The sequence below is a fragment of the Pseudophryne corroboree genome, chromosome 9, assembly GCF_028390025.1.
Source record: "Pseudophryne corroboree isolate aPseCor3 chromosome 9, aPseCor3.hap2, whole genome shotgun sequence".
NCBI classification, from domain to species: Eukaryota; Metazoa; Chordata; class Amphibia; order Anura; family Myobatrachidae; genus Pseudophryne; species Pseudophryne corroboree.
Genome location: NC_086452.1, coordinates 100957658 through 100983229, shown reverse-complemented (window position 1 = coordinate 100983229; position 25572 = coordinate 100957658). Strand labels below are relative to the sequence as shown.

General features: G+C 45.8%; 1 protein-coding gene and 1 non-coding gene across 6 annotated transcripts in view; both read left to right on the top strand.

The window, feature by feature from the left end:
• Positions 1 to 25572, top strand: part of COP1 (COP1 E3 ubiquitin ligase) — a 581242-nt gene that overhangs the window by 533073 nt on the left and 22597 nt on the right. The gene's annotated exons all lie outside the window — the stretch shown is intronic.
• LOC134959599 (small Cajal body-specific RNA 3) lies at positions 6856 to 6992 on the top strand. The gene has a single exon (XR_010187608.1). It is a non-coding gene; the product is annotated as a small Cajal body-specific RNA 3 (non-coding RNA).

Sequence of the window (25572 nt, the reverse complement as noted above, 5' to 3'; positions counted from 1 at the left end):
CTAAAAAAAAAAAAAAAAAATTGAAATATATATATATATATATATATATATATTTCAAACAGCAGCGGCACTCAGAGGTTTGAAATGCAAAAAAATTGATGTGAATCTCATTCAGACTGGAGGTACGGATTCCCGCTCCAAGGCTGGTCTTCTCCAGATGACATCATTGACGTCGCGCCGGCCAGTTACCATGTTGACCGCAACTCTGGCTGTTTCTGACAGCGGCCGCTTATAGCTATAAAAATAGACATAGGAACACGAAAGTGTGCACTACTTAGATACAGAAACCTTCCACCCTATGATTTTTTATAAAGCAGAGGAGAAATCATATAATATCCACGAAGCAGGTAGTTAAAGATGTATTAACCCTTAGTGTATAAAGGCACCATACGTAGACAGAGCATGTAAACTTGCGGGGGGGTATCATAGTATTGATGAACCTATACTGTAACATACAAAGGTGACTAATAAAGACATGTGGATTGTATTGATTTGAAGTATGAATAACCAGTTTTAAACGCCATAAGTACACTGGTTACAATAGTGAACTATGGGAGTCATTCCGAGTTGTTCGCTAGATGCTTTCGTTCGCTGTTCAGCGGTCAGGCAAAAAAACTGCACTTCTGCGTATGCGGCGCAATGCGCACGCGCGTCGTATTTCTACAACGAATGATGTAGTTTCACACAAGGTCTAGCGAAGCTTTTCAGTCGCACTGCTGGCCGCAGAGTGATTGACAGGAAGAGGGCATTTCTGGGTGTCAACTGACCGTTTTCAGGGAGTGTTGGGAAAAACGCAGGCGTGGCTGGGCTAACGCAGGGCGTGTTCGTGACGTCAAAACAGGAACTGAATAGTCTGAAGTGATCGCAAGCGCTGAGTAGGTCTGAAGCTACTCTGAAACTGCACAAAATTATTTTGTAGCCGCTCTGCGATCCTTTAGTTCGCACTTCTGCTAAGCTAAAATACATTCCCAGTGGGAGGCGCATAGCGTTTGCACGGCTGCTAAAAACTGCTAGCGAGCGATCAACTCGAAATGACCACCTATATTACAGTGTAAATTGCCACAGCTACGTGGCTAAAAAAGGTGCTCATTATGCATCTACAAACACATGTGTACTGTAAGTTGGGTACACTATGTCCCCAAAATGAAATGTGTGCAGCTGAAGGTCACATACAATGCTTGTCCTCCCCACAGGTATATAGATATGGTACAGCATCAGTGGGTATGCATGTTAATACCCACCAGCTAGTAAAGTGTTTCAAAGAACTACACTGCGTCCGCTTCAGGCATATCTGGATCCAGAGGAATCCACTCAAACATGTATAAGGTGTGCCCACCACCACTCACTAACACTATATCAAGTATTGTGGTAGGGTGGGCAATATATCACCTACTATAATGGGTCTAAGACCCCTGTCTAGAGTCCAATCTTCTGGCCGCCCCAACCAGATTTGTCAAAGGGCCCAAGAGTCCTCCAATAGGGTTAATTTTCTGGCTACTAAGGCCTGGGCAGATACTGGAAGGCAATCTTCAAACATTGGTCTCATAAGAAGATATTCCAAGAGAATTTCTCATTCAAGCCCATAGGTCTGATGGTATTGAGTTCGTAGATCCACTTAGTTTCCACCTGTAGTAACCTATGATCTCTGTCTCCCCCTCTGGCATTCTTCGGAACGTGGTCTATGATCTGCTGTCGTAGGTAACCTAATGTATGTCCAGACGCAGCGAAGTGTCTGGCCACAGGCTGTTCTGACTGTTTTCCTGATAGGGCCTGCTTTATGGAGGATCTGTGAAGAGCCATTCTGTCCCTTATTGTTCGAATGGACTTGCCTACATAGTGAAGCCTACATGGGTAAGAGATGAGATACACTATGGGGGTCATTCTGAGTTGATCGTAGCTGTGCTAAATTTAGCACAGCTATGATCTTTTTCCCTGACATGCGGGGGGACTCCCAGCACAGGGCTAGTCCGCCCCGCATGTCAGTCCGGCCCCCCCTCGCAGAAGTGCAAAGGCATTGCACAGCGGCGATGCCTTTGCATTTGAGAGTAGCTCCCGGCCAGCGCAGTGGGAGCTACTCATCGCTCCCCGGCCTGCAGCGGCTGCGTGTGACGTCACGCAGGCGCTGCAGCCCGCCCCCCCCATTCGCCATTCCGCCCCCTCCCGCCCAGCGATCGCCTTTGTCAATCAGGCAGAGGCGATCGCATTCCTGCTATCTGGCATACGCCGGCGCATGCGCAGTAGGGACCCGTTCGCTCTGCTGCGTTAAAACGCAGCGAGCTGGTCAGAATGACCCCCTATGTTCGTCAGGGTACACGTTAGTACATGCTTGATTTTGTAGGTTTTCTCCCTATGGGGGGGGGTGAACGAAGAATCTATGATCATATTAGCACACGTGGTGCATTTCAGGCACTTGTAGCAGCCCGGAGTGCCGGTCAGTGTGTGTGTGTGTATATATATATATATATATATATATATATATGTATATGTATGTATGTATGTGTGTATATATATATATATATATATATATATATATATACATACATACATACATACATACATACATACATACATACATACATATACATACATACACAGATGGGTCCACGTTTATCCTGGCCTTTAATAGGATTAACTGAGCCAGGTCAATCAGACTGAAGGCCAGTGCTCACAGGCAGATGTGGGGAGAGAACCGCTCAGCACACATTTCCCCTTTCCGCTCAGCACAGCATGCAGGCCAATCTAGCACCAGCGATAGCGATGAGCAGGGCTGCGCATCGCTATCGCTGTGAGGGGTACACACGGAGTGATTGCTGCTTAAAATCTAAGCAATCTAGTCAGATTGCTTAGATTTTAAGCAGCGATTGCCCCGTGAGTACCCCCCATTAATCCCCTGCTGTAATGACTTTATCCCCTGATGTATTGTTCTCTCTGTTGTATTGAGCTGAGAACAATGTCAAGATAAAGGTGGACCCATCTATATGTATGTGTGTGTATATATGTGTGCATATATATATATATATATATATGTGTGTATGTGTATATATATATATATATATATATATATATATAAATGTATGTGTATATATATATATATATATATATATATATATATACATACACACAATATATAAAACTATAGATATAGAGATATTTGTCCATATAGTTGTTTTCCTATACATTGGCTTCAGTCACTGCAAACAGCCCCTCTTGGTGCTGGCAACTCCACAATCCCAATTGTCATTCTCTCTCAAAATGTGTAAACTATTCCAATACATAAAACAACTGCCAGCACCAAAACTATTTTGCTGGATTGCACTGATCCATTTGGTGTGCAACGGAGTCTGAACCTGTATATGAAGTGCTACGATGCTGCGGCTTTATCTCATGGCAAGTTCCGTCGTGCTTCATCTCTGACTTTGTATGTGTTTTAAAACGAATTCCTGTGCGATAAAGTAGCAGCCCTGTTCTCTAGTACACGCTGATTGATGTCTTGCATCATCTGCGTGTGAATAGTATGCAGAATGTACAGTATAGAAATAAACAGTCCATCTCTGAGCTGCTCAGCCATGCTGGGCATCTTGCTCCGTATTACATATTGAGAGTAGGTGTATTGAGGACACAACTGTAGTAAACTTATCTGAATGGAACAACAATTTGGTTACACTTTAAACCATACGTAATGTTTTACAGCTACTTACTCCACATGCATTATTGTGGCTAAGCATTCAAATTGTAACGTAGCATATAGAGCGTGCACTGCGAATGTTTATTAGGATATGAAGGAACAGTAGAGTTTGATCCTTGTTAAATGTAATTTACATTGAGTGCTTACATATGCAAGGAGCTTTCTGTAATACTGATATGAAATTGGAGAGAGCAAATCCAGTGCCTCCATTCTGATACCAAGGGACTGATTCAATTAATTTGGTTGTCTTATTTTCCCGTCTAAATGGAATTGTTCAGATGGCCAAATAATTGTTACAATTCATTTGTTTTGGCACACCCAAATAGACAGGCTTTAACCATGTAAAACTGCTAAACCCGTCTAAAGTCCCGTTCAGACGCCCAAAGTGCCAACTTAGTGCATATTCTAGTGCAGGCATTCCCAACCACGGTCCTCAAGGCACACCAACAGTGCAGGTTTTAGTGATATCCAGGCTTCAGCACAGGTGACTTAATTAGTAGCTCTGTTATTTTGATTTAACCATCTGTGCTGCAGCCTGGATATCACTAAAACCTGCACTGTTGGTGTGCCTTGAGGACCGTGGTTGGGAATGCCTGTTCTAGTGGAAGCCACGGGGTAATACAATTGAATCATCACCAAAATGTCAAAAATCCTAATGCAGCATTTTGTGTGATTATCAGTAACTGATTACTACACTCTACACGAAGTAAGGAAAGAGATTGCTTCCGGTGAGACTTGATGGCTCTCTGGTGCAGTCTGACCCAAATCCTGGCTTCTTTTTTAAATGACTTTTTTGTTTTTTTTCCTAGATGTAAAATGTTAAAAAAAAAAAAAAAAGAAAAAAGTGAAGTGTTAACAATGTGTGACACTTCCCCCACAATCCCTGCAAAACATACACAAGCCTGTTAGACTGTGATAAATCTAACCATGAGACAAATTGGGATTCGATTCAATTGTTGTGCCCTGCACTAGGGGGGAGGGGCATAAAATGGAGCAATTCAGTTGTTGCTTCATTAAGAAGCCTGGCAGCAGCGGGAATTACATTTCTTTTCGCAGCCTCCTGAGGTGCGAGAAGAAATGTGTGCAAAGCCGGCATTTTGGTCATCTGAACGGGAGTTTGGATGCCCAAAGCAGGGCTTTAGACTGGTTTAGCCACTTAAGCCCTGTCTGTCTGTGCATGATATGCATGAGCGCCCAAACAACAATTGAATTGTGACAATTGTTTGTTCATCTAAACAGTCCTGTTTTAGACAGGAGAATTAGACGCCCAAAACAATTGTATCGGCCCCATTGCGCAATATTGTTACGTCCATTGTCACATCATGTACAGTAAGTTCTTAAGTAGCCAAGAGCAAAAAAAACGTTCCCGCAAGTGTTTTTTAACATTGACGCTTCAATCATTTAAAATAATCCAGGTAGATGTATTAACTGAAACGTTCTCCCGCTCTATTTACATAACTCAAACACCGTTAATATGTAATCTACTAATAATCCTCCCCCACCTGAGCTATTGACATTAACCTTTTTCTTTTGTCTGTATTGAAGCAGACTCTCCCCACACAAATATTGCTGCTGGAAGCTATTCTTGGTCTTTCAAGCTTCCCCTGGTTTTCTCTAGGTAAAGATCTATAATTACCCAATGACTTCTATAATCTACCCATCTTGCAGTTCGTTTGACCTCTTTACTGACTTCTGTGCTTACAATACGGGAAGGAACCGCGAAATGATCCCCTGCTGATTCCAGAGCAGAAGAAATAGTTAACGTGGCCGTTCTCTTCTCGCCGCCTCCAACGGTTAGTGAAGGTTGCTGAAGTACCATTGTCCATCTTCTTTATGGCTGGCACCTGGAGAGTGTGATTAACAGCATCTCTGAGAACTTGCTGTAATTTATTTATCAGAATATTGCAAGACAACAGGAGAGGCGAGGAGATACAAGGTTTAAGATGTGCTTTGGCATGAAGGTGGCTGAGCAGAGCACAGGCGCAATCCGACATCCTGTTTGGAACAAATATATATCGCTAAGTAATGTGTGATGAGGGCAGGTATTACTTCAAGACACGTCTTGGCACTGGAGGCAAAGAAGATAAAATGCATTGGCAGCGCTGGAGTCTCTCAGATGACTTGTACAATGCATCCAAGTGAAAGGGGATGTGTTATTAAAGATGTTCTTTGGCAGGATAAGCAACATTAAGGTGGCTGAAGAGCCCTTAGAAATAGGTTTGTACTGTTCAAAATAATAAGAAAGTTGCCTCTGATTGGTAATGGACTAGCACAATAATTCCTTTTAAATGTAGTACAGAGTGCTATGAACTGCATAGGTCGTTTCAACTGCTCTGCGGCTATAAATATAGTGTGATGGCAGTAATGAGTTTGTGTGCTTACATAAGTCCTTAGCTCACATCTTGTTTAGCGGATAAGCATACTATTTACCTTCCACTCTCCTTTTATGAACCAAGGAGGTAACATATATTGTTCAGGGTCAGTTAAGTTGTCTATTCCTTACCCTTTCTGCTACGGACAGCTGAAGCCCCACCCACATCTTTAGGGCTGCGTCCAGGTGGCATCTCATGCAGGTCACAATGTTGACCCATTCCTAGCCCTACCTCTCTGCACTCATCCACAGTGTTCCTGCACAACAAGACTCGTCCTGTGATACTTAGCCAGTGTCTTGTATAGGCATGTTTCCAAAAGGTGAGTGGAAGCCTAAGTACTGAAGGAGCTGAATAGGCGTAGAAAAAGGCAACTTTGTGCAGAACTTGTGTCCACTTGCACATGAAAGCCCCCTATTCACAGGTTTGTGGATACATATCCATTAACTTAGCACAATGCTCTTTCCTTTGCAGGTATATGCAATAACCTGTGCATTACAGGCAGCCATGAGATTTTGGTGATTTACAAATGTAGGCACGCTCATCTTACCGCCGTAGTTTGCATCATCAAGAGACAAGAATTGAAAAGGCAAATCCAGGTTGGTTTTGCCTTTTAAATGATTGCAATGTTAAATATAGTTCCCAACTCGCCAAAATCTGATGGCTGCCTGCAACCTCAAGGGCTCTTGAGACGTGGTGGCTTTTTGAAGAGAGACTTTTGAGTCATTGAGTTTCCTTGTGGCTTTCTCTCCTTGTGTGTCTGCCAGCACAGGCTGGACTGTAATAAGCAGTAGTCGAGTTTCTGGAAGCTGGATTACTCCTTGCGTGCAGTTGTTGTGTACTGCCCGCAGTGTCAGTCTTCCTATAGTAATGTACTGGAGATCTCTGTCTGGCTCTGTACAGTGTAAACTGAGCCTGATCGTTCCTCTCCTCACACGCTCCTCACTGATACATTTATGTAGTTAAAGAGAGCGGCGCAGATCAATGTGCCAACAAGAAGTAGAGGACATAAGTTGTGTTGTACTTAATGGTGCATTACTAATGACTTGTTTCATCTTCATTTTTTTTCTTCCCTGTTCATCCGTTCCGTTTCGGTGTGTATGTATATGTGCGGAAGAAGCATACTAATTGTCTGCAGCACCATAAACATTGCAGCCTGCAGAGTGTCTCCTATCTGTTGTTTCAGGAATATGGGGCAGATGTATTAACCTGGAGAAGGCATAAGGAAGTGATAAACAGTGATAAATGCACCAGCCAATCAGCCCCTAACTGTTCATTTACATATTGGAGCTGATTGGTGGGTGCATTTATTACCTTGCATTTATCACTGGTTTATCACTTCTATATGCCTTCTCCAGGTTAATACATCTGCCCCCTATGTTCTTTCTGTTCTTTTCGATTATAGTTGTCTTGGATGAGCCCAATAGGCTGGTCCCACTGGGCACTTAAAAAATAATTAGTAGACTGCTGTTCATGAATACGAGGCTGTTATACAGGAGTATAGGTCCTACTGCAACAACATTGCATTTTTGTAAAGATGGCAAACCTATTTAATATTGTTTTTTTTTAATCTATATTAATATACCATAGTTGCATTCTCTTGGAACTCCCACGTGCACATATCCAGGTCCCAGACCTCCCCTACTTGTCTCGCTCCTAATGTCTGGTGTCCTGTCCCATTTCACAGACAATAGCAACTTCACGTAACATTCAGCACTTGTGTTCTATTACCATTGTCCTCACCTAACTGAGGCTCTGCAGGTGAATCGTGTTTTACTTCCAGTAAAATTCACTCCATCAGTCTAATATTGGATGCAAATATGACACCTGTTCTCTTACAGATCATTAATCTCTATAGTAAATATGCCATCCGTACTCATTGGAGTGCAGGTCTTGATTATAGTATGTCGGCATTTCCTGCAGGTCAGTATGAAGAAAATATTTGCTATAGAGATCATGAATAATTAAAATAAGCAGCTGTGCAGAGTATCCAGCTGTTTGTATCACTGTGGCTCCCACCTCCTCACCTGTACCATTCCTTTTACTAGCTTCTACTTTTTTTTTCTTCCTTTTAAACTTCACCTTTTGGACCAAATGTGTCTTCCCTTAGCACACATTTGTCTTACCACACCTCACCTTTTACCCACAGCTTTGTCAATCACTGATCACACCTCTCCTTTACTACCAGTTTATTTGTCCTTACTCTTTTATGTATATGATGTATCTAATCAACACTTACTGTACATATCCTATATATATATGATTCATAAGTGTTGATTAGATGCATTACATCCTACCTCTGTCTGTTATTACCCAGTTTCTTATGACTGTTTCCATTTGTAAAGTGCAACGGAATATGCTGCGCTATATAAGAAACTGTAAATAAATAAATTACATACATAGAAGGGAGAGGTTGTGCCAGATCTCAGCAAACCTTTTTACATGCTTTTTTTTTTTTTTTTTTTACACAGCAGAGAAGCTTTGAATAGAGAGATTGTCAGCACCTATACACCTCCCTCCCCCGTACACACTTCATTTACTAATGTGCAGGTGCATTGGACCTTACTACCAGCTGCTTCTTTCCTTACGTGTGTCACATTTATTACCAGCTGTTCATTTTCCTTACTGTGCCTCATCTTTACTACCAGCTGCTTCTTTCCTTACTTTGTCACCTTTACTACCAGCTGCTTCTTTCCTTACCGTATGTCACGTTTATTACCACCTTGTTCATTTTCCTTACTGTGCCTCACCTTGACTACCAGCTGCTTCTTTCCTTACTGTATGTCACCTTTACTACCAGCTGCTTCTTTCCTTACTGTATGTCACCTTTACTACCAGCTGCTTCTTAACTTACTTTGTCACCTTTACTACCAGCTGCTTCTTTCCTTACTTTGTATCACCTTTACTACCAGCTGCTTCTTTCCTTACCGTATGTCACGTTTATTACCACCTTGTTCATTTTCCTTACTGTGCCTCACCTTGACTACCAGCTGCTTCTTTCCTTACTGTATGTCACCTTTACTACCAGCTGCTTCTTTCCTTACCGTGTGTCACGTTTATTACCAGCTGTTCATTTTCCTTAATGTGCCTCATCTTTACTACCAGCTGCTTCTTTCCTTACCGTGTGTCATCTTTGCTGCCAACTGGATCATTTTCCTTACTGTGCCTCCCCTTTACTACCAGCTGCTTCTTTCCTCATCACATCTCAACTTTTACACTCAGCATTTCTTACCACACCTAACCTTTTACCATCAGCTGCTGTCATTCCCCTTACCACACCTCATCTTTACCATTAGCTGGTCCCTTTCCCTCTCCACGCAACATAGCTACCACCACCAGGTTTTTATATCCTGCCTCGCTGTAAATAAACTTTTTTATGTTTCTTTTCCTGTGTTAAATTAAGTATATTTCTCTAACGTCCTAGTGGATGCTGGGGACTCCGAAAGGACCATGGGGAATAGCGGCTCCGCAGGAGACTGGGCACAAAGTAAAAGCTTTAGGACTAGCTGGTGTGCACTGGCTCCTCCCCCTATGACCCTCCTCCAAGCCTCAGTTAAGATTTTGTGCCCGAACGAGAAGGGCACAATCTAGGTGGCTCTCCTGAGCTGCTTAGAGTAAAAGTTTAAATAGGTTTTTTTATTTTCAGTGAGACCTGCTGGCAACAGGCTCACTGCATCGAGGGACTAAGGGGAGAAGAAGCGAACTCACCTGCGTGCAGAGTGGATTGGGCTTCTTAGGCTACTGGACATTAGCTCCAGAGGGACGATCACAGGCCCAGCCATGGATGGGTCCCGGAGCCGCGCCGCCGGCCCCCTTACAGAGCCAGAAGACGGAAGAGGTCCGGAAAATCGGCGGCAGAAGACGTCCTGTCTTCAATAAGGTAGCGCACAGCACCGCAGCTGTGCGCCATTGCTCTCAGCACACTTCACACTCCGGTCACTGAGGGTGCAGGGCGCTGGGGGGGGGGCGCCCTGGGACGCAATGAAAATACCTTAAATGGCTAAAAATACATCACGTATAGCTCCTGGGCTATATGGATGTATTTAACCCCTGCCAGTTTTCCACAAAAAAGCGGGAGAAAGGCCGCCGAAAAAGGGGCGGAGCCTATCTCCTCAGCACACAATCGCCATTTTTTCCTCACAGCTCCGTTGGAGGAAGGCTCCCTGACTCTCCCCTGCAGTCCTGCACTACAGAAACAGGGTAAAACAAGAGAGGGGGGCACTAAATTGGCATATTAATATATACAGCAGCTATATTAGGGAAAAACACTTATATAAGGTTATCCCTGTATATATATAGCGCTCTGGTGTGTGCTGGCAAACTCTCCCTCTGTCTCCCCAAAGGGCTAGTGGGGTCCTGTCCTCTATCAGAGCATTCCCTGTGTGTGTGCTGTGTGTCGGTACGCTGTGTCGACATGTATGAGGAGGAAAATGGTGTGGAGGCGGAGCAATTGCCTGTAATAGTGATGTCACCCCCTAGGGAGTCGACACCTGACTGGATGGTCTTATGGAAAGAATTACGTGATAGTGTCGGCACTTTACAAAAGACTGTTGACGACATGAGACAGCCGGCAAATCAGTTAATACCTGTACAGGCGTCTCAAACACCGTCAGGGGCTATAAAACGCCCGTTACCTCAGGTCGATACAGACACTGACACGGACACTGACTCCAGTGTCGACGGTGAGGAAACAAACGTATTTTCCAGTAGGGCCACACGTTACATGATCACGGCAATGAAGGAGGTTTTGAACATTTCTGATACTACAAGTACCACAAAAAAGGGTATTATGTGGGGTGTGAAAAAACTACCTGTAGTTTTTCCTGAATCAGATGAATTAAATGAGGTGTGTGATGAAGCGTGGGTTTCCCCCGATAAAAAACTGCTAATTTCTAAAAAATTATTGGCATTATACCCTTTCCCGCCAGAGGTTAGGGCGCGTTGGGAAACACCCCCTAGCGTAGATAAGGCGCTCACACGCTTATCAAAACAAGTGGCGTTACCGTCTCCTGATACGGCTGCCCTCAAGGAACCAGCTGATAGGAAGCTGGAAAATATCCTTAAAAGTATATACACACATACTGGTATTATACTGCGACCAGCAATCGCCTCAGCCTGGATGTGCAGTGCTGGGGTGGCTTGGTCGGATTCCCTGACTGAAAATATTGATACCCTGGACAGGGACAATATATTATTGACTATAGAGCATTTAAAGGATGAATTTCTATATATGCGAGATGCACAGAGGGATATTTGCACTCTGGCATCAAGAGTAAGTGCGATGTCCATTTCTGCCAGAAGAGGATTATGGACGCGACAGTGGTCAGGGGATGCGGATTCCAAACGGCATATGGAAGTATTGCCGTATAAAGGGGAGGAGTTATTTGGGGTCGGTCTATCGGACCTGGTGGCCACGGCAACGGCTGGAAAATCCACCTTTTTACCCCAAGTCACCTCGCAGCAGAAAAAGATACCGTCTTTTCAGGCTCAGTCCTTTCGTCCCCATAAGGGCAAGCGGGCAAAAGGCCACTCATATCTGCCCCGGGGCAGAGGAAGGGGGAAAAGACTGCAGCAAACAGCCTCTTCCCACGAACAGAAGCCCTCCCCCGCTTCTGCCAAGTCCTCAGCATGACGCTGGGGCCTTACAAGCGGACTCAGGCACGGTGGGGGCCCGTCTCAAGAATTTCAGCGCGCAGTGGGACCACTCGCAAGTGGACCCCTGGATCCTGCAGGTAGTATCTCAGGGGTACAAATTGGAATTCGAGACGTCTCCCCCTCGCCGGTTCCTTAAGTCTGCTTTACCAACGTCTCCCCCCGACAGGGAGGCGGTATTGGAAGCCATTCACAAGCTGTATTCCCAGCAGGTGATAATCAAGGTACCCCTCCTACAACAGGGAAAGGGGTATTATTCCACACTGTTTGTGGTACCGAAGCCGGACGGCTCGGTGAGACCCATTTTAAATCTGAAATCCTTGAACACTTACATAAAAAGGTTAAAATTCAAGATGGAGTCACTCAGCAGTGATAGCGAACCTGGAAGAAGGGGACTATATGGTGTCTCTGGACATCAAGGATGCTTACCTCCATGTCCCAATTTGCCCTTCTCACCAAGGGTACCTCAGGTTTGTGGTACAGAACTGTCACTATCAGTTTCAGACGCTGCCGTTTGGATTGTCCACGGCACCCCGGGTCTTTACCAAGGTGATGGCCGAAATGATGATTCTTCTTCGAAGAAAAGGCGTCTTAATTATCCCTTACTTGGACGATCTCCTGATAAGGGCAAGGTCCAGAGAACAGTTAGAGGTCGGAGTAGCACTATCTCAAGTAGTACTACGACAGCACGGATGGATTCTAAATATTCCAAAATCGCAGCTGATTCCGACGACACGTCTGCTGTTCCTAGGGATGATTCTGGACACAGTACAGAAAAATGTGTTTCTCCCGGAGGAGAAAGCCAAGGAGTTATCCGACCTAGTCAGGAACCTCCTAAGACCAGGCCAAGTGTCAGTACATCAATGCACAAGGGTCCTGGGAAAGATGGTGGCTTCTTACGAAGCGATTCCATTCGGCAGATTCCACGCAAGAACTTTTCAGTGGGATCTGCTGGACAAATGGTCCGGATCGCATCTTCAAATGCATCAGCGGATAACCCTGTCTCCAAGGACAAGGGTATCTCTCCTGTGGTGGTTACAGAGTGCTCATCTCCTAGAGGGCCGCAGATTCGGCATTCAGGATTGGGTCCTGGTGACCACGGATGCCAGCCTGAGAGGCTGGGGAGCAGTCACACAGGGAAAAAATTTCCAGGGCTTGTGGTCAAGCATGGAAACGTCACTTCACATAAATATCCTGGAACTAAGGGCCATTTACAATGCCCTAAGTCAGGCAAGACCTCTGCTTCAGGGTCAGCCGGTGTTGATCCAGTCGGACAACATCACGGCAGTCGCCCACGTAAACAGACAGGGCGGCACAAGAAGCAGGAGGGCAATGATGGAAGTGGCAAGGATTCTTCGCTGGGCGGAGAATCATGTGATAGCACTGTCAGCAGTGTTCATTCCGGGAGTGGACAACTGGGAAGCAGACTTCCTCAGCAGACACGATCTTCACCCGGGGGAGTGGGGACTTCACCCAGAAGTCTTCCACATGATTGTGAACCGTTGGGAAAAACCAAAGGTGGACATGATGGCGTCCCGCCTCAACAAAAAACTGGACAGATATTGCGCCAGGTCAAGGGACCCTCAGGCAATAGCGGTGGACGCTCTGGTAACACCGTGGGTGTACCAGTCAGTGTATGTGTTCCCTCCTCTTCCTCTCATACCAAAAGTACTGAGAATCATAAGAAGGAGAGGAGTAAAGAATATACTCGTGGCTCCGGATTGGCCAAGAAGGACTTGGTACCCGGAAATTCAAGAGATGCTCACGGAAGACCCGTGGCCTCTACCTCTAAGAAAGGACCTGCTCCAGCAGGGACCATGTCTGTTCCAAGACTTACCGCGGCTGCGTTTGACGGCATGGCGGTTGAAAGCCGGATCCTGAAGGAAAAAGGCATTCCGGATGAAGTCATCCCTACCCTGATCAAAGCCAGGAAGGATGTAACCATACAACATTATCACCGTATTTGGCGTAAATATGTTGCGTGGTGCGAGGCCAGGAAGGCCCCTACAGAGGAATTTAAACTGGGTCGTTTCCTGCATTTCCTGCAAACAGGACTGTCTATGGGCCTCAAATTAGGGTCCATTAAGGTTCAAATTTCGGCCCTGTCAATATTCTTCCAAAAAGAACTGGCTTCTGTTCCTGAAGTTCAGACGTTTGTCAAGGGAGTACTGCATATACAGCCTCCTTTTGTGCCTCCAGTGGCACCTTGGGATCTCAATGTAGTTTTGGGATTCCTAAAATCACATTGGTTTGAACCACTCACCACTGTGGACTTAAAATATCTCACATGGAAAGTGGTAATGCTGTTAGCCCTGGCTTCAGCCAGGCGTGTCTCAGAATTGGCGGCTTTATCCTATAAAAGCCCTTACCTAATTTTTCATACGGACAGGGCAGAATTGAGGACTCGTCCTCAATTTCTCCCTAAGGTGGTTTCAGCATTTCACTTAAACCAGCCTATTGTGGTGCCTGCGGCTACTAGGGACTTGGAGGATTCTAAGTTGCTGGACGTAGTCAGGGCCCTGAAAATATATGTTTCCAGGACGGCTGGAGTCAGAAAATCTGATTCGCTGTTTATCCTGTATGCACCCAACAAGCTGGGTGCTCCTGCTTCTAAGCAGACGATTGCTCGTTGGATTTGTAGTACAATTCAGCTTGCACATTCTGTGGCAGGCCTGCCACAGCCAAAATCTGTAAAAGCCCATTCCACACGGAAAGTGGGCTCATCTTGGGCGGCTGCCCGAGGGGTCTCGGCTTTACAACTTTGCCGAGCAGCTACTTGGTCAGGGGCAAACACGTTTGCTAAATTCTACAAATTTGATACCCTGGCTGAGGAGGACCTGGAGTTCTCTCATTCGGTGCTGCAGAGTCATCCGCACTCTCCCGCCCGTTTGGGAGCTTTGGTATAATCCCCATGGTCCTTTCGGAGTCCCCAGCATCCACTAGGACGTTAGAGAAAATAAGAATTTACTTACCGATAATTCTATTTCTCATAGTCCGTAGTGGATGCTGGGCGCCCATCCCAAGTGCGGATTGTCTGCATTACTTGTACATAGTTATTGTTACAAAAATCGGGTTATTGTTGTTGTGAGCCATCTTTTCAGAGGCTCCTTCTGTTATCATGCTGTTAACTGGGTTCAGATCACAAGTTGTACGGTGTGATTGGTGTGGCTGGTATAAGTCTTACCCGGGATTCAAAATCCTTCCTTATTGTGTACGCTCGTCCGGGCACAGTATCCTAACTGAGGCTTGGAGGAGGGTCATAGGGGGAGGAGCCAGTGCACACCAGCTAGTCCTAAAGCTTTTACTTTGTGCCCAGTCTCCTGCGGAGCCGCTATTCCCCATGGTCCTTTCGGAGTCCCCAGCATCCACTACGGACTATGAGAAATAGAATTATCGGTAAGTAAATTCTTATTTTCCCTTTCATTGTGATTCATTGTATGACTTTCTGCTTACTTTCCACTTTGCTTTTTTGTTTTGTTTTCCAGTCTCCCTCTCTAATCAAACTGAGAATTATGCTTTGTGTAGATCAATCTTGAAGCTAAAACATTAGTATCTTGAAGGACAACGCTATCTAGATTGTAGATTGAGTCTTTAGTTAATTTTGGAGTGTTTCTTTGTATCTTCAAGGGATTCAATGTTATTGCACTGCAAGGGTCACTTTATACGGGGGTAGTATGGTATGCCGGTGGCTGGGATTCCAGCATACCGGCGTCGGGATCCCGACCGCCGGCATACCAACAGCTGGGTGAGCGCAAATGAGCCCCTTACGGGCTCGCCGCACTGCGGGCACGGTCGCGTGCTACGCTATTTATTTTCTCACTAGGGGGGTTCTGGACCCCCAAGAGGGTGAATAGTTGTCGGTGTGTTGGGATTCCGGCGCTGGTATACTGAGCGCCGGGATCCCAACGGCCGGCATACTGAATACCAGCACTTGATACTACCCGCCAAACATACTCATGCTAACCATGACCCCACCCCCATTGTAAAGCATGAAAAGGTTCAAAAAATGATAACAAATGTGAAAAACTGTTGACATTTTGTCATGTCGACCTAGAGTCGGATACACACGCGCACACACTAAAATACAGTTATAGTTCTATATACTGGACTAGTGATGTCACTGGTACTTGAGGCATTAAAGAGATTAGCTGTTTTCTTGTACTTTTTGTCTAGGCTACAAAATGTTTGCATCCACTGTACTTTGGGGGGGGGGGGGGAGACGCACTACGATCCCCCTTCCCCAAATACCGATTATTTAGTGCAGGTAGTTCTAAAAAATGCAGGAGATCATTTATTTTTTGTTTTATTTCTTTTTGCTGAGCTGTGACTTTACTAGTTCTCTAAGCAGGATCAGGCTGATGTGTGCAGCAGAAGTAGTTGCAGGTGCAGATAATTGGCAGCATCTGGATGTATTGTAGTTGTGCACCGTACACTGTGATATGACTTCCGCACACAGCTGTCCCTGAAAAGGCCAACTCCGAGCCTTTGAGTTTGAGATGTAGAATGTAAGTAAGTGACGGTTTTTCGCTACGCGTGTTTGCTTTGCTGGCTGCTACGCTTGAACAGGAACATGATGACCTGGAATCCAGATAACACTTTAAAAGCTTAAAATCTCCCCCCACAAAGTGCAGACTACAGAATGTGTGTATTTCAAGGCAAGCCTCAAGAAATATTGTTTTATTAGAAATAAAAGACTTGCCGATTGAGATACTTCTCCCGAATAGAAACCTCCTGCTGGGCTGTAGAGAGTGGGGCATAGAAGTGAAGGAAAGCAGAAGAGACAATTACACGTGTTTGTATTTATACAGCGCTGACTGAAGAACAATAAATGAGGACTTTATTACTGCACTCCATGGAGAGAGCATTTAAGGCTGAAAACTAACAGTTGTGGCTGCGGGTATAATGTTCTAGTATACGTTTCAAGCCAGTGTATTGCCTGTCTGTCTTTTTGAACGTGGATTTTATTTTTAGTTCAGTAGAGGAATATGTCACAATTACTACACACTTAATATTTTGCATATTAAAACTAATGAGTATGCTTAGTTAAAGTTGAACTTCTCATTAGCCATGGGTGGTATTGCTAGGCAGTAGGAATTGGGTGTGAGCACTATGCAACCAGTAATTTGTGGCAAGCTCTGCATTTGTGGCATCCTATTGGTCCACACTTTTCTCTGTAGCATTGCCAGAGCAGGATTAAGGCTTTGGGGGGCCCGGGGTACTTAAGACAGTGGGGCCCTAAAATCTAAAATTAAAATCATAACATCTTTAATTGCTACAAAGAAAATTAAATTTCGGTGGTAAATTTGAAAGAATCTTTCATATAGGGAGCACATGCATGTATATATAATATATACGTGTGTGTGTGTATATATATATATATATATATATATATATATCTATATCTATATCTATGTACAGTGGTCGAAGCGGAAATTTTGAAGTGGGGGTATGGAAAAGTGAAGGTTGCAATTATGCAAGTGCCTCCAGGGAAGGGGGCGTGGCCACTCAAAAGGAAGCGTGTCCTTCAGTGTAGTTTACCACACCATATACCCCTTATACACATTATGCACCACAATAGTAGGACCCCTTATACTACCCAGTACTAGTGCCCCTTTCACATTACAGCACACAGTACTGTATGAGCGGAAATTCACATTACCCCACACGGTATGAGCGGAAATTCACATTATAGCACACGGAATGAGCCGAAATTCACATTATAGCACACGGTATGAACCAAAATTCACATTATAGCACACGGTATGAGCCGAAATTCACATTACCCCACATGGTATGAGCCGAAATTCACATTATAGCACACGGAATGAGCCAAAATTCACATTATAGCACACAGTATGAGCCGAAATTCTCATTACCCCACACGGTATGAGCGGAAATTCACAATATAGCACACAGAATAAGCCGAAATTCACAATATAGCACACAGAATGAGCCGAAATTCACATTATAGCACACAGAATGAGCCGAAATTCACATTATAGCACACGGTATGAGCCAAAATTCACATTATAGCATACGGAATGAGCCGAAATTCACATTATAGCACACGGTATGAGCCAAAATTCACATTATAGCACACCGAATGAGCCGAAATTCACATTATAGCACACGGTATAAGCCAAAATTCACATTATAGCACACGATATGAGCCGAAATTCACATTATGCCACATGGAATGAAGAAAAACTCAGGGAGAGTGACAGAGGGACAGGGAAAGTGACAGCTGGGACATAGGGACATGGAGAGTGACAGTACGGACAGAGAGTGAGAGCAGGGACAGGAAGAGTGACAGAGAGAGAGACATCAAGGGCATACAGTAGGGACTAGGGAGATGGAAAGGCATCAGGGTAAGATTACCTACAGTATTTAGCAGAGGCGGTGCTGAGGATGCTGTGGTCTGCGGTGCGGTGGCTGTGGCCGGCATGGTGCGGAGGAGGTGGAGGTGCAGAGAAGGACTGAGGGTGGCGGCGGAGTGGCACGGGAAGCCCAGAAACGTTGGTGTATAAGAGGAGTGTTTAATACACCTTTGTGAATTGCTTCAAAGACTGTGCTGCCTTGTCTCTTTTCAGATGTTGATACCAATTTGGAGGGCGCACACACACACACACACACACACACACACACACATATATATATCCATATTGCCCGGCTCTCCCAATAAACAGTGAAATGCACCTAGTGCCCTCACAATATATTACATACAGTATCCGGAGGTGCGGCACTCCTGGCGGCTTGGAGAAAAAAGTCTGTATAGCAGCATGTGAAGACAAGTTTCAAAGACTTTTATTCCGTCATTCTCATACCTGATGAAAATGACAGAATAAAAGTCATTTTCTAAGCCGCCAGGAGTGCCGCACCTCCGGATACTCTGTGTGTGTGTGTGTATATATATATATATATATATATATATATATATATGTTGCTGGCTGGGCGCAGGGGGCCCTTTTAAAAAGGGGGGCCCGGGGTACTTAACCCCGGGGCCCCCCTCTTAATTTGGCTCTGAGCATTGCCCACTGGGGAAAGATGGCTGCATGGTAAGGGGTGTCCCGGATAGTGACTTGCAGTAGCACTGGCATTTTTACTAGAGATGAGCGGGTTCGGTTTCTCTGAATCCGAACCCGCCAGAACTTCATGTTTTTTTTCACGGGTCCGAGCGACTCGGATCTTCCCGCCTTGCTCGGTTAACCCGAGCGCGCCCGAACGTCATCATGACGCTGTCGGATTCTCGCGAGGCTCGGATTCTATCGCGAGACTCGGATTCTATATAAGGAGCCGCGCGTCGCCGCCATTTTCACACGTGCATTGAGATTGATAGGGAGAGGACGTGGCTGGCGTCCTCTCCGTTTAGACACTTGATTTACTAATTTTGGGGAGCATTAGGAGTACTCAGTAGTGTACAGTGCAGAGTTTTGCTGATAGTGACCAGTGACCACCACTTTTATTTATAATCCGTTCTCTGCCTGAAAAAAGCGATACACAGCACACAGTGACTCAGTCACATACCATATCTGTGTGCACTGCTCAGGCTCAGGCCAGTGTGCTGCATCATCTATATATATTATATATCTGTCTGACTGCTCAGCTCACACAGCTTATAATTGTGGGGGAGACTGGGGAGCACTACTGCAGTGCCAGTTATAGGTTATAGCAGGAGCCAGGAGTACATAATATTATATTAAAATTAAACAGTGCACACTTTTGCTGCAGGAGTGCCACTGCCAGTGTGACTAGTGACCAGTGACCTGACCACCAGTATATACTATTAGTAGTATACTATCTCTTTATCAACCAGTCTATATTAGCAGCAGACACAGTACAGTGCGGTAGTTCACGGCTGTGGCTACCTCTGTGTCGGCACTCGGCAGCCCGTCCATAATTGTATATACCACCTAACCGTGGTTTTTTTTTCTTTCTTTATACATACATACTAGTTACGAGTATACTATCTCTTTATCAACCAGTCTATATATTAGCAGCAGACACAGTACAGTGCGGTAGTTCACGGCTGTGGCTACCTCTGTGTCGGCACTCGGCAGCCCGTCCATAATTGTATATACCACCTAACCGTGGTTTTTTTTTCTTTCTTTATACATACATACTAGTTACGAGTATACTATCTCTTTATCAACCAGTCTATATATTAGCAGCAGACACAGTACAGTGCGGTAGTTCACGGCTGTGGCTACCTCTGTGTCGGCACTCGGCAGCCCGTCCATAATTGTATATACCACCTAACCGTGGTTTTTTTTTCTTTCTTTATACATACATACTAGTTACGAGTATACTATCTCTTTATCAACCAGTCTATATATTAGCAGCAGACACAGTACAGTGCGGTAGTTCACGGCTGTGGCTACCTCTGTGTCGGCACTCGGCAGCCCGTCCATAATTGTATATACCACCTAACCGTGGTTTTTTTTTCTTTCTTTATACATACATACTAGTTACGAGTATACTATCTCTTTATCAACCAGTCTATATATTAGCAGCAGACACAGTACAGTGCGGTAGTTCACGGCTGTGGCTACCTCTGTGTCGGCACTCGGCAGCCCGTCCATAATTGTATACTAGTATCCAATCCATCCATCTCCATTGTTTACCTGAGGTGCCTTTTAGTTGTGCCTATTAAAATATGGAGAACAAAAATGTTGAGGTTCCAAAATTAGGGAAAGATCAAGATCCACTTCCACCTCGTGCTGAAGCTGCTGCCACTAGTCATGGCCGAGACGATGAAATGCCAGCAACGTCGTCTGCCAAGGCCGATGCCCAATGGCATAGTACAGAGCATGTCAAAACCAAAACACCAAATATCAGTAAAAAAAGGACTCCAAAACCTAAAATAAAATTGTCGGAGGAGAAGCGTAAACTTGCCAATATGCCATTTACCACACGGAGTGGCAAGGAACGGCTGAGGCCCTGGCCTATGTTCATGGCTAGTGGTTCAGCTTCACATGAGGATGGAAGCACTCAGCCTCTCGCTAGAAAACTGAAAAGACTCAAGCTGGCAAAAGCACCGCAAAGAACTGCGTTCTTTGAAATCCCAAATCCACAAGGAGAGTCCAATTGTGTCGGTTGCGATGCCTGACCTTCCCAACACTGGACGTGAAGAGCATGCGCCTTCCACCATTTGCACGCCCCCTGCAAGTGCTGGAAGGAGCACCCGCAGTCCAGTTCCTGATAGTCAGATTGAAGATGTCAGTGTTGAAGTACACCAGGATGAGGAGGATATGGGTGTTGCTGGCGCTGGGGAGGAAATTGACCAGGAGGATTCTGATGGTGAGGTGGTTTGTTTAAGTCAGGCACCCGGGGAGACACCTGTTGTCCGTGGGAGGAATATGGCCGTTGACATGCCAGGTGAAAATACCAAAAAAATCAGCTCTTCGGTGTGGAGGTATTTCACCAGAAATGCGGACAACAGGTGTCAAGCCGTGTGTTCCCTTTGTCAAGCTGTAATAAGTAGGGGTAAGGACGTTAACCACCTCGGAACATCCTCCCTTATACGTCACCTGCAGCGCATTCATAATAAGTCAGTGACAAGTTCAAAAACTTTGGGTGACAGCGGAAGCAGTCCACTGACCAGTAAATCCCTTCCTCTTGTAACCAAGCTCACGTAAACCACCCCACCAACTCCCTCAGTGTCAATTTCCTCCTTCCCCAGGAATGCCAATAGTCCTGCAGGCCATGTCACTGGCAATTCTGACGAGTCCTCTCCTGCCTGGGATTCCTCCGATGCATCCTTGCGTGTAACGCCTACTGCTGCTGGCGCTGCTGTTGTTGCCGCTGGGAGTCGATGGTCATCCCAGAGGGGAAGTCGTAAGCCCACTTGTACTACTTCCAGTAAGCAATTGACTGTTCAACAGTCCTTTGCGAGGAAGATGAAATATCACAGCAGTCATCCTACTGCAAAGCGGATAACTGAGTCCTTGACAACTATGTTGGTGTTAGACGTGCGTCCGGTATCCGCCGTTAGTTCACAGGGAACTAGACAATTTATTGAGGCAGTGTGCCCCCGTTACCAAATACCATCTAGGTTCCACTTCTCTAGGCAGGCGATACCGAGAATGTACACGGACGTCAGAAAAAGACTCACCAGTCTCCTAAAAAATGCAGTTGTACCCAATGTCCACTTAACCACGGACATGTGGACAAGTGGAGCAGGGCAGGGTCAGGACTATATGACTGTGACAGCCCACTGGGTAGATGTATGGACTCCCGCCGCAAGAACAGCAGCGGCGGCACCAGTAGCAGCATCTCGCAAACGCCAACTCTTTCCTAGGCAGGCTACGCTTTGTATCACCGCTTTCCAGAATACGCACACAGCTGAAAACCTCTTACGGCAACTGAGGAAGATCATCGCGGAATGGCTTACCCCAATTGGACTCTCCTGTGGATTTGTGGCATCGGACAACGCCAGCAATATTGTGTGTGCATTAAATATGGGCAAATTCCAGCACGTCCCATGTTTTGCACATACCTTGAATTTGGTGGTGCAGAATTTTTTAAAAAACGACAGGGGCGTGCAAGAGATGCTGTCGGTGGCCAGAAAAATTGCGGGACACTTTCGGCGTACAGGCACCACGTACAGAAGACTGGAGCACCACCAAAAACTACTGAACCTGCCCTGCCATCATCTGAAGCAAGAAGTGGTAACGAGGTGGAATTCAACCCTCTATATGCTTCAGAGGTTGGAGGAGCAGCAAAAGGCCATTCAAGCCTATACAATTGAGCACGATATAGGAGATGGAATGCACCTGTCTCAAGTGCAGTGGAGAATGATTTCAACGTTGTGCAAGGTTCTGATGCCCTTTGAACTTGCCACACGTGAAGTCAGTTCAGACACTGCCAGCCTGAGTCAGGTCATTCCCCTCATCAGGCTTTTGCAGAAGAAGCTGGAGGCATTGAAGAAGGAGCTAAAAGGGAGCGATTCCGCTAGGCATGTGGGACTTGTGGATGCAGCCCTTAATTCGCTTAACAAGGATTCACGGGTGGTCAATCTGTTGAAATCAGAGCACTACATTTTGGCCACCGTGCTCGATCCTAGATTTAAAGCCTACCTTGGATCTCTCTTTCCGGCAGACACAGGTCTGCTGGGGTTGAAAGACCTGCTGGTGACAAAATTGTCAAGTCAAGCGGAACGCGACCTGTCAACATCTCCTCCTTCACATTCTCCCGCAACTGGGGGTGCGAGGAAAAGGCTCAGAATTCCGAGCCCACCCGCTGGCGGTGATGCAGGGCAGTCTGGAGCGACTGCTGATGCTGACATCTGGTCCGGACTGAAGGACCTGACAACGATTACGGACATGTCGTCTACTGTCACTGCATATGATTCTCTCAACATTGATAGAATGGTGGAGGATTATATGAGTGACCGCATCCAAGTAGGCACGTCACACAGTCCGTACTTATACTGGCAGGAAAAAGAGGCAATTTGGAGGCCCTTGCACAAACTGGCTTTATTCTACCTAAGTTGCCCTCCCACAAGTGTGTACTCCGAAAGAGTGTTTAGTGCCGCCGCTCACCTTGTCAACAATCGGCGTACGAGGTTACATCCAGAAAATGTGGAGAAGATGATGTTCATTAAAATGAATTATAATCAATTCCTCCGCGGAGACATTGACCAGCAGCAATTGCCTCCACAAAGTACACAGGGAGCTGAGATGGTGGATTCCAGTGGGGACGAATTGATAATCTGTGAGGAGGGGGATGTACACGGTGATATATCGGAGGGTGAAGATGAGGTGGACATCTTGCCTCTGTAGAGCCAGTTTGTGCAAGGAGAGATTAATTGCTTCTTTTTTGGGGGGGGTCCAAACCAACCCGTCATATCAGTCACAGTCGTGTGGCAGACCCTGTCACTGAAATGATGGGTTGGTTAAAGTGTGCATGTCCTGTTTTGTTTATACAACATAAGGGTGGGTGGGAGGGCCCAAGGACAATTCCATCTTGCACCTCTTTTTTCTTTTCTTTTTCTTTGCATCATGTGCTGATTGGGGAGGGTTTTTTTTGGAAGGGACATCCTGCGTGACACTGCAGTGCCACTCCTAGATGGGCCCGGTGTTTGTGTCGGCCACTAGGGTCGCTAATCTTACTCACACAGCTACCTCATTGCGCCTCTTTTTTTCTTTGCGTCATGTGCTGTTTGGGGAGGGTTTTTTGGAAGGGACATCCTGCGTGACACTGCAGTGCCACTCCTAGATGGGCCCGGTGTTTGTGTCGGCCACTAGGGTCGCTTATCTTACTCACACAGCGACCTCGGTGCAAATTTTAGGACTAAAAATAATATTGTGAGGTGTGAGGTATTCAGAATAGACTGAAAATGAGTGTAGATTATGGTTTTTGAGGTTAATAATACTTTGGGATCAAAATGACCCCCAAATTCTATGATTTAAGCTGTTTTTTAGTGTTTTTTGAAAAAAACACCCGAATCCAAAACACACCCGAATCCGACAAAAAAAATTCGGTGAGGTTTTGCCAAAACGCGTTCGAACCCAAAACACGGCCGCGGAACCGAACCCAAAACACAAAACCCGAAAAATTTCAGGCGCTCATCTCTAATTTTTACTAGACTTTAAAAAAAAGTTACCTGAAATAACTGTTTCAAAGTACCATATATACTCGAGTATAAGCCGACTTTTTCAGCACTTTTTCTCTGACGTCCTAGTGGATGCTGGGAACTCCGTAAGGACCATGGGGAATAGCGGCTCCGCAAGAGACTGGGCACAAAAGTAAAAGCTTTTAGGTCACCTGGTGTGCACTGGCTCCTCCCCCTGTGACCCTCCTCCAAGCCTCAGTTAGATTTTTGTGCCCGGCCGAGAAGGGTGCATGCTAGGTAGCTCTCCAGAGCTGCTTAGAGTAAAAGTTCTAAATAGGTTTTTTTATTTTCAGTGAGACCTGCTGGCAACAGGCTCACTGCATCGTGGGACTAAGGGGAGAAGAAGCGAACTCACCTGACTGCAGAGTGGATTGGGCTTCTTGGCTACTGGACATTAGCTCCAGAGGGACGATCACAGGTTCAGCCTGGATGGGTCCCGGAGCCGCGCCGCCGGCCCCCTTACAGAGCCAGAAGAGCGAAGAGGTCCGGAAAAATCGGCGGCAGAAGACGTTCCTGTCTTCAATAAGGTAGCGCACAGCACTGCAGCTGTGCGCCATTGCTCTCAGCACACTTCACACTCCGGTCACTAAGGGTGCAGGGCGCTGGGGGGGAGCGCCCTGAGACGCAATACAACATGTTTAAACCTTATATGGCTAAAGAAATACATCACATATAGCTCCTGGGCTATATGGATGCATTTCACCCCTGCCAATTTTCCTAAAAAAAGCGGGAGAAAAGGCCGCCGTGAAGGGGGCGGAGCCTATCTCCTCAGCACACAAGCGCCATTTTCCCTCACAGTTCCGCTGAAAGGAAGGCTCCCTGACTCTCCCCTGCAGTCCTGCTACAGAATCAGGGTAAAACAAGAGAGGGGGGGCACTAATTGGCAGAAAATACATATACAGCAGCTATAGAAGGGAGAAACACTTATATAAGGTTATCCCTGCATATATATAGCGCTCTGGTGTGTGCTGGCAAACTCTCCCTCTGTCTCCCCAAAGGGCTCGTGGGGTCCTGTCCTCTATCAGAGCATTCCCTGTGTGTGTGCTGTGTGTCGGTACGATTGTGTTGACATGTATGAGGAGGAAAATGATGTGGAGGCGGAGCAATTGCCTGTAATAGTGATGTCACCCCCTAGGGAGTCGACACCTGACTGGATGGTCGTATGGAAGGAATTACGTGACAGTGTCAGCACTTTGCAAAAAACTGTTGACGACATGAGACAGCCGGCAAATCAGTTAGTGCCTGTCCAGGCG